We start from the raw sequence: 10,821 nt of genomic DNA, 5'->3' as shown, positions 1-10,821 counted from the left end.
CTAGTCCACCCAGCTTACATTCTTTTGTGCTCTTCTATGACATGTGGAGGGGTATTTTTGATATATCTAAATCTGACTTTGGCCTTTTTGGGAAATATGTCCAAAAAATACAGTAGCGAACATGCCGTTTTCAAACCAGAAAAATGTCCAACTTTGTTTCGAAAATGGACATTTGCTAGATGTGTTTGTGCTCAGTGCGTCTCTTTTAGGACCATTTATAACAACAAAAGTCCAAGGAAAAAAAACACACACAAAAACAAGCCATTTGGGGGGGGGGGGGGGGGCAGTATTTCTTAGTAGACTGGCCACACATACATCCCGGCGCTGCAGACGACTTCACATAAAAGGTACCAGGTACACATCTTACCGTTACCCCCTTAAATTATATGGCGAGCCCTCCAAAACCCACCAAAAACCTAGTGTACCCAACTGTACTTGACTTCAATATCCCTTGTGGCTGCAGGTATCACCTATATGTAGATATGGTAGGTTTTTGGTGAGTTTTGGAAGGCCCACACTTTCCACCACAAGTGTACCAGTTAGAGTGGGCCTGGGTCCCCTTTACTACAGAGCACTGCATCCACCAGCAGGCTACGTTAAGGCCCTGCTTGCTGCTCTAATAGGACTGGCCATAACATCTGGGTGAGGTGGGAGGGGGGGTCATTCCTTAATACCTCCAATGGGCATCTAGTAATTTAGGACACCTTTTTGTGACTTAGTTCTAGACTAAAATGTCTTACTACCACTATTTCAAACTTTTAACCCTAGATAATTTTTGCTTTGTTCCATTATAGCAGAAAATATCCAAGTTATGAAAATGCACAAATCATGCCCCCATCACGCTTCCTTGTGATTTGCAAATACCAAAGAGAACGTCTCAAATCTGAGTTTCGAAAATCGTGGCTCTGAAAAAAACGGCAAAATGCCACTTTATACCATTTTGAGACTTTTTTTTTTTATTTTTTTTAAATGAGCCCAATAATTTCTCACACTTGGACCAACACCATCTTCCCCTAAAATCTGCCCTAGTGCTGGTCTTTACTATAGTCCACTGGTTGGCCGTTTCATCTTTTGAGTCTTACAAGACCAGTACTTAATTCACCCCCCACCCCAAGGTTCTCTCCATGACTTCTTAACACAATACATAGTAACATAGATGACGGCAGAAAAAGACCTGCATGGTCCATCCAGTCTGCCCAACAAGATAAACTCATATGTGCTACTTTTTGTGTATACCTTACCTTGATTTGTACCTGTCCTTTACAGGGCACAGACCGTGTAAGTCTGCCCAGCACTATCCCCGCCTCCCAACTACCAGCCCCTCCTCCCACCACCGGCTCTGGCACAGACTGTATAAGTCTGCCCAGCACTATCCCTGCCTCCCGCCACCGGCTCTGCCACCCAATCTCGGCTAAGCTCCTTAGGATCCATTCCTTCTGAACAGGATTCCTTTGTTTGTCCCACGCGTGTTTGAATTCTGTTACCGTTTGGCTGTGTTAATATGTATTAACACAGCCACCAAAATTAGTGAGACAATGCAGGTTAGACCTAAGAAGCCCAGGCCAGGATCCCACAGATATACAAAGCATGAACACAGCTGTTGAGTCTTTCCTTTGGTTTTGTGCTGTGAGCATTGTGTATTCACTTAAAAGCAGTTTCTATTGAGTGCTTGGCTCAAATTTTTCAGCCAAAATGGATGTGTGTACGTGAATCTGATAGATCCTACAATAACTTCATTGATCTTGCTGACAAAAGTGTAATACTGAGGACATTTAAGAAGTTGGTTGTGCATATGATTGATAGACGTTGTTTATCATAGTACTGCTCTGTGTTACCTCTATGAGCAGTGCAGTATTCTAGCCCTTGGGAGATTGTGCAACTTAAGAGAATTAGTTAAAAAAAAAATAAAAAAGAGGACAAACAGCCTTGTTTCTTGGGTCAGTGGGTTCCTATCCTTTGGGTCTTATGCCTTGTGCACAGCAGGTAGTGTAGGAGAGACTTTTAGCACTTCCCAGGGGACTTGTATGGGCCAACCTCTGCCTGTTTTATGATGCTCAGCAGCGCTTAAGCAGGGTATTGGTAATGCTACCACATTCATCTCAGTGTTGAGATCAACGTTTAGAGTAGTCCGGGCTTCAGTTGGTTTACTGCTGAAGTTCTCAGGGCCTAGAGCAGTACTTCTCCCCTAATGTGCCTTGGAGAGCTTCCCCGTGGCAGCAGGAGATTTTGCCTTCCCCAACCACGTTTAACTGGATGTTAAAACAGATAAAGAGAGAACTGCTTTATGTATCCTTTCTCTAGTTTAACTTCTGCCTATTGACAAGGGCACTAACCGGATATAGTCAGCAGTGCTATCAACCAGATAGCACTGGCTGTTTATATCCGGTTCATGCTCTTGCCAAAACAGCTGAATATATGCTGTTTTAGGCCTGAACAAGCGATTTAAATGGCCAGGAGCCTCTCCTGCCCCCTTTAAATTTCTTTAAATATTGACCCCCCTAGGTAATGAAGTTAGTCTTGTCTTTCTTGAGCTGATATAATCGACAATACCATATTTACATGAAATACCTACAGAAATTAAAGGTTAAAAAATAATGATTGGCAGAGGTTCCCCCATGGGTGGAGAGTGATAAAACCTGGAATATGATGAAAGGGGGGAGGGAATACCTTTATTCACCTGTATAATGAGGACGATAGGTCATGAATAACTGTGATTGTGACACATTAGAAGCAAGTGCTTTGATTTTTAGATGACTTTATTGGACATACTCTGTGCAGCTGCCATTAGTTGGTGTATTCACTCTTTGCATGGCTTTAAGTCAGATTCTTCTCTCTTCACTTGAAGATTAATTTATTGCTGTAAAGAAACAAAAAAAATGGGGAAACTTTGTATTACAAATAAAAGATGAGATATGGAGCCTGATACATCATTTCCATGAAGCCAAGTATTGCCGTTGACACAGATCATTCGTAGTTGAAAAGAGAAAAAGTTAGGATTTGGGGAAGAGATTCCTTTGCTTCATTTGCCTATCAAAGGAATGACATTCAAAAGCAGGTGCTGACTATATAAGTTGCTTTTAAAAAAAATTGTCTTCACTCACAGAATGCATAGATTCTGGCTAGTCTAGTCACTGAATTGTTTACTCGCTTCATTATCTCAAGTTTAGATTACTATAATGGCCTTTATGGGAGTTGAGTTCAATTCCTAGATCAGGTCTTTCCATTTCTCTGGTTGGTGGTGTTGCAGTGAAAGCGCTCCTAACTGGAAGGGCATGCTGGCTATTCCTTAACAGCAAGAGACTAACAGCTGGTTCACTATAGATAATTTGCAGAGGAAGTCCTGATTACTGGAATCTAGTGAAAGAAAAGCTGCACTGGATCAGGCCTACATTTTCATGCTAAACCTACAAAATATGTAGACTGGATGATGATGAATTCTTATCACCCCTTTCAACAAAAATAAATACATTTAGGACCTGCTAGAAGGTGGTGGGAAATGGTAATTTGCCAGTACCATAAACCCTCAATACTAAATGTTTCTCTGGTCCAGATCCCCCTTTCCTCTCAAAAAAAAAAAGACTGTACTTATACCCTCATCCTCCCTGTCCACATTAGTGAGATTCTGGGTCCAGTACCTAACCATACAGCCCCGCAAAAAATGGCTTTCAAGCAAATCAGGCAGTATGCTATTCTTATTTATTTGTTAAATTTGTATCCCACATTTTCCCACCTTTTTGCAGGCTCAATGTGGTTTACATAGTTCCGTTAACGGCGTTAGCCGATTCCGGTCTGAACAAATAAGGTATAACGAATACACAAGGTGATGTGGTAGAATGAGGTACATGTATGGTAGGAATAATTGGGGGGAACTTAGAAAGGGAAAGGAAGAGTCAGGTAATGTCCATTACGGTCTTTGTTAATGTTGTGTCGCAGGTATCCAGGTGTTTTTATGTTGGGTCAGTGGGGTATGCTATTCTGTGATGCCCCACTAACATAGTAACATAGTAGATGACGGTAGAAAAAGACTGGCTCGGTCCATCCAGTCTGCCCAACAAGATAAACTCATATGTGCATTTTTTTGTGTATACCTTACCTTGATTTGTACCTGTCTTTTTCAGGGCACAGACCGAGTAAGTCTGCCCAGCACTATCCCTGCCTCCCAACCACCAGCTCTGGCACAGGCTGTATAAGTCTGCCTAGCACTATCCCCGCCTCCCACTACTGGCTCTGCCACCCAATCTCGGCTAACCTGAGGATCCATTCCTTCTGAACAGGATTCCTTTGTTTATCCCACGCATGTTTGAATTCCGTTACCATTTTCATCTCCACCAGGTAATGTATTTTGTGACCAGTAGAGGTACAGGTAGATATCATAATTTCCTCCTGCCAGCAATGACTGATGGTTTCACAGAAGGGCAAGCAGAGATGTGGGAGGGGAGAAAGGTTTACTGGAGGCAAATATTTGGGGTCGGGTTTTTTTTTTTTTGTTTTGTTACATTTGTACCCTGCGCTTTCCCACTCATGGCAGGCTCAATGCGGCTTACATGGGGCAATGGAGGGTTAAGTGAATTGCCCAGAGTTACAAGGAGCTGCCTGTGCCTGAAGTGGGAATCGAACTCAGTTCCTCAGTTCCCCAGGACCAAAGTCCACCACCCTAACCACTAGGCCACGTGTTCTCTTTCAAGAGGACACGTCCTCCTTTTGGACTCTTTCAGATGTCCTCCAGATTTTCTTTTTCTAATTTTTAGGAAAATATCTTATTCTTTTATGTGCCTGTGACCAACACACCTACCCACATACTGAGAGAAATCATTTCTGGTCAATCAGTCAGTCTGGAGGACAGTAACATAGTACATGACAGCAGAAAAAGACTTGCACGGTCCATCCAGTCTGCCCAACAAGATAAACTCATGTGCTACTTTTTGTGTATATCTGACCTTGATTTGTATCTGCCATTTTCAAGGCACAGACCGTAGTCTGCCCAGCACTAGCCCCGCCTCCCACCACCGGTGCTGCCACCCAATCTCGACTAAGCTTCCGCGGATACCTTCCTTCTGAACAGGATTCCTTTATATTTATCCCACGCATGTTTGAATTCCGTTACCGTTTTAATGGAATATAAAAATGCATTGGATAATTTATAAAGGAATCCAGTTTAAAAGGAATGGATGTACAGAACTTAACGGAGATTGGGAAGCAAAGCCAGTGCTGGGCAGACTTCTATGGTCTGTGCCCTGAAAATGGCAAGGACAGATCAAGGTCAGGTTTATATACAGTATGAAGTATCACATACTGTGTATAATGAGTTTATCTTGTTGGGCAGACTGGACAGGTCTTATCTGCCATCATCTACTATGTTACATGGGGCTGTTAGAGAGAAAGAGGCATTGCTGATCTCCTCTCTGTTTCCCTGCTAGTTGAATCTACATAAGAACATAAGATTAGCCATATTGGGTCGGACCAATGGTCCATCTAGCCCAGTACCTTGTTTTCCAAAAAGTGGTCAAGACAGGTCATAAGTACCTGGTAGAAACCCAAATTGTGGCAACGCTCCATACTACAAATCCCAGGGCAAGCAGTTGCTTCCCATGTCTGCCTCAATAGCAGACTATGGACTTTTCCTCCAGGAATTTCTCCAAACCTTTTTTTAAACCCAGATAGATGCACTAACCACTGTTACCACCTCCTCTGGCAAAGAGTTCCAGAGCTTAACTATTCGTTGAATGAAAAAATGTTTCCTCCTATTTGTTTTAAAAGTATTTCCATGTAACTTCCTTGAGTGTCCCCCTAGTTTTTGTACTTTTCGAATTAGTACAAAATCGATTTACTTCTACTCGTTCTACACCCCTCTGGAATTTTTAGACTGTCAAATGCAGCACAACTTTAAGCATATGTCATGCAAAGACTTTCACACATATCTCAAAAGCCAGCCAAAGTTGTTGAGGGAAATGCGCTCTTCTGATGTCCTTGGGCTCAAACTCGGTTAGACTCAGATCCGGAAGCTTTTGAAAAGTAGATTGACTACTTCACTGTTTGATGTAACTTTGTTAGCAAATGTGTAAATGGATTTTAGTTATGGTGTAATATAACTAGCAAAGGTAGTAACTGGGGGGGGGGGGGGGGGGGGGGTTGTCTCTGCAAATATGGTAATCCTAAGTGGATTGTAGCTGGGCAGAAGCCCACCTGTTAAGAGGCAGGGAACTAGGAGTGAGGGGATTAGGACCTCTCTTTGCTTGTGGGTTGACACTGAAGGCTTGTTCTAAAATTATAATAAGGAAAGGGAGTAAAAATGTTCATTTTGCTATACCCAAACTTTATCAACTAACCTGCACTACAGAAAATTAATTTGATTACAAAAAAAAATTGCAAACATAAAATGAAAACCCTTCATATAAAATTGTTATAATTGTGCAATCATCACAGTGTGAGAGTAACCAATAGGAACCATCATAGCACATTAACGGTTCAAAAAGAGTAAGACATTTGGTGGCTCAATTTCAAAGCAGTTAGACTTACAAAGTTCCATAGGTTATTATGTAACTTTATAAGTCTAAGGCCTTTGAAAATATGCCGCCAACAAGGAACATCAAGGTTTTGTAGGAACAGTACTTAACTGTATTTATGAAACAGTACTTATCTTGTATGATGGCTACTGCCTCAAATTAAGATGTATATCCATAATGTCCAATAATTATTTATTGCATTTGTATCCCACATTTTCCCACCTCTTTGCAGGCTCAATAATAATATATGGTGAAATTGGTCTCGCTCAATAATAATATGTGGTGAAATCAATCTCGTACAAAAGTAGGCTCATGCTGCTTCACAAAGTGTATAAAAGTTATTCAAACTTGATTATTTCCTCAACGCAGAACTGAGTTTCATCTTGATGAAGGATGCATATTGTCGGCATCCATCAAAAGGCCTGTGATAAAATTATTCTTAGGACTAGGCAGCTGAGGATTTTAACATGCAAAATGTTATAAATGAGCCCTGTAGTGACTTGGCCCAAGCATATTAAAATGTTTTCCTTTGCGGTGGCGGTCCATAAATTCTTTCAAACTTCCTATCGAAATGCCCTCTTGCCTCAAATCCTGTCCTGGGAAAATCGCTCCAGTATACATATAAGAACATATGAGTAGTCGTAGTTGGTCAGACCTGTGTCCATCTAGCCAATATCCTGCTTCCAATAGTGTCCAATCCATGTCACAAGTACCTGACAGAATCCCAAATAATAGCTACCAATCCGAGGGCAAGCAGTAGCTTCCTCATGGTGTCTCAGTAGCAGACTATATACTTAGGCATGTATTTTATACACGTGCAAGTGTGTGTAAATATATGTATCAGGCAATTTTCAAAAGACCCATTCCAAAACTGATATCACTTCTACCCTCAGCTTGAAAAGTGAAACAAGGGCAGACTGACCAGTGTGTCAAAAAGGCAGTGCCTGAGGGCCTAGAGCAGTAGGGAGCCCCCCCCCTCCCTTAACTAGTAATAACCAGCATCATATTTCAGATGCATGTTTAGGGGCCCATGAGCCTTGCTGCCTGGGGGCCTAGATCCCTCTCAGTCTGTGAAATGAAGACATGAACAGATTAAGGAGACTTACTTCATCCTTCTTCAACTTTTACAGCCCATTCCAGACATAGCCCCGATACGATCCAGTCTGTGCCCAAAGCAGTTGCTTTGCCTAACTTCTTCATAATCTTCCTTTGATTCTACTTCTCTAGAGACCAAGTGCTTAGCACAATCTATGTCCAGGATAATGCACATTAACTGTAGGAAAAAAAAAAAAACACATATTAGATAAAGTGAAAAGGAAGACAAATATCTCCCACCAGCTCTTGTCTCCCCACTAGAGAGCAGAGCAACAGGAATGTGGACAGAAAGACATGTAGAAGCCCAGCTGACCCTCCTGAAAGATTAAGTGCTACCTCAGCAGATGTACTGGGCTTTGGCATCAATATCTCCTGCATGGTCAGCTCCTTTCCCCTTGAATCCATTTCTTGCTCTTGCATGGAATGACATACTAATAAGTGTTGAGAGTGGGATGAAGGAAATCTTACTTAAAACATTCCCCCCTCTCTGCCATCTTTTGGCATTTCATGCCTATGAAGGAATTCAATCCTCCACTCTTGATGTCACCATTCTCCTTTGCCATCTTTTGGCATTTCATGCCTATGAAGGAATTCAACCCTCCACTCTCGATGTCACCATTCTCCTTTACTACTTATGGCTCCAATACACTTTTTCTTCTTGGTACTGTCCCTTCTTAATCTGTTTCTCCATCTGAAACCACTGTACACTGCAGGAACACATTGTCCACCCTCTGTATTCATCATCTCACCATCTCTTTTTTTTTTCCTCTTCCTTTTTCTCAGCTCTCAACCTTCAACATTTCCTTCCTTCCATTCATCCCTTTCTATCTGAGTACATCTCCCCTTCGTTGCTGTAGTCATACCTCTCCTACTGTTCTCCATACTCTCTTGCTCCTTCTTCTGCTCTCCGCTGGGGACATTAATCCCAATCCTGGTCCTCCACATCAGCTCTCATCCTATTTGTACAGGTCACACCGTGATATCTCCAATCTAATTTCTGTTCCTCTCCTCCCCCTTCTTCCCTGCCTTTCTCTTGCGCTCTGTAGAATGCCCACTCTGTCTGTAACAAACTTTCCTACATCCATGACCTCTTTATCTCTCGTACTCTCCATCTGCTTGCCCTAACTGAAACTTGGCTTTACCCTGAAGACTCTGCTTCAGTCGTGGCCATATGCCATGGAGGTTATCTTTTCTCCCATACTCCTTGCCCGGTTGGCCGCGGAAGTGGTGTCAGGCTACTACTCTCACCCTCTTGTAGATTTCAACTTCTTCTTCCACCTCAGTCTCACTGTTCTTTCTTCCTTCGAAGTCCACTCCATCCGTCTTTGCTCCTCTGCCTCTCCGAATAGCAGTAATTTATCCGACCCCCTGATAAGTCCCTTTCTTCCTTTCTCACTGACTTTGATGCCTGACTTTCCTTCTTTCTTGAACCTTCATCTTCTTCCGAGTTTGACCCCCGTGCCTCCCTCTCTCTCTCTCTCTCTCTCTCTCTCTCTCTCTCTCTCTCTCTCCTCCGACTGCAAGCATGACCTGTCCTCCGGTAGCCCCGTCCCTTCCTGCGTGCCGGCTGTAATTTAAAAATTCTAACCTCTGAGTCCGGTGTCCGCAGTGAAGGCGAGCGGCGCTTCAGCCTGCCTTCCCATCTGTCTCGGCTCTGCCTCTGGTCCCGCCCTTCCGGTAACAGGAAATGACCAGAGGCAGAGCTGAGACAGATGGGAAGGCAGGCTGAAGCTCCGCTCGCCTTCACTGTGGGCGCCGGACCCTGAGGTAAGAATTTTTAAATTACAGCCGGCATGCAGGTGTCACGTCTGTGGTTGTGACCCCTCTCAGACTTTTTCTGGGGGTCAGCTTCTGAGCTGGCTTCTGTCTGTCCTTTGAGTTAGTTCTGTCTCTGTGGGCTGGCTTCTTCCAGCATGGCTCTAATTACTCCACTATACTGCACCTGTGTGTGTTGCCTGAGTTAGCTGTGCCTCTGTCTCTATGTGCTGGCTGCTTCCAGCATGGCTCTGATTGCTCCACTGTGCTGCACCTGTGTATGTTGAGCCTTTCTATGATTCAGTATGCTTTCTGCCTGCTTCTTGGTTTGTGCTCCCCTCGCCCTCTGGTGATCAGAACCGGTGGTTGCCATAGACTGTCTTGCTGTCCCTACCCGTTCCAGGCTTCAGCCTAGTCCGGTCTGGATCTTCCAGGCTGCCAGACTTATCTTTCTTGTTTGTGCCTGAACAGCACCCGTAGTTGCCTTGAGATTGCTGCAGTGAGCCTCAGGTGCTGATGGGCTTTATTAATCACCTAGAAACTTCTGTGTTTGCCTTTGCATCACCTAAGGTCCCTGGTATGCTGGTGTGCTCGGTGCACTTCTGCCTAGTCCAGTTTATTGTCTGAGATTCTTGCCTGATTCTAGTCTAATCTTTGTGTAGTTTATCTTGTATTGTATTGCTTGTTTCCCAGACTTGTTTCTTGTTTGTATTTCTCTGTCTAGTTCTTGGTTGTCTGTGTTACTTGTTTGTGGCTGCTTGGCAGCTTTCAGTTCTGTCTCTTACCTGTCTATGTTTCCTTTCTTAGTGGCTGCTTTGCAGCTTTCAGTCCTGAACCTTAAGCCTGTCCATTTCCTGCCTAGTGTAGTATTGTCTGTCTGTGAGTGCTAGCCCAGTTTCCTACCTTGCTGCCCATGTATATTCCTTTCCCCTCTGACCCTTAGTCCTACCCTGTTCAGCCTAGTTGGTTTCCAGTTCCTGCACTGTCTGGTAAGTCCTGCCGGCCACCTGCACCTGAGGGCTCAACCCCTGGGGAATGGTGGTCAAGTGCAGGTGCAGTCTAGCTGTCCATGCCAGAGTTCTGCCTTGTCTCTGCTGTAGGGTGGTTTTGCCTGCCGCTGCCGCTCCTCGGCAGTGGCCCAAGGGCTGACGAACCCAGGTTCTGCTTTGAAAGCCTGACAGAAGGAAGGGAAGGGGCTGCCGGAGGACAGGTCATACTTGCAGTCGGGGGGGGGGGGTGCGTCCTGCAACTCGAAGGGGATGGGGACCTGTAACTCGGAGGGGAGCAGAGGGAGGAAGGTAGGGGGGCATGGAGGGGAGGGAGCTGGAACTCGAAGGAGAGGGGGGCGATTGTGTACTCACCTCCAACGTTCTATGGCTGGCTAGTGCTGGCTTCCCTTCCCTCTCACTTCCCATTGGTCTGCCCTCTGATGTCATCTCCAGGGTGGACCACTAGGAAGTGTGTTATG

The sequence above is a fragment of the Microcaecilia unicolor genome, chromosome 10, assembly GCF_901765095.1.
Source record: "Microcaecilia unicolor chromosome 10, aMicUni1.1, whole genome shotgun sequence".
In the NCBI taxonomy this organism is placed as follows: domain Eukaryota; kingdom Metazoa; phylum Chordata; class Amphibia; order Gymnophiona; family Siphonopidae; genus Microcaecilia; species Microcaecilia unicolor.
This window is presented reverse-complemented; position numbering follows the sequence as displayed.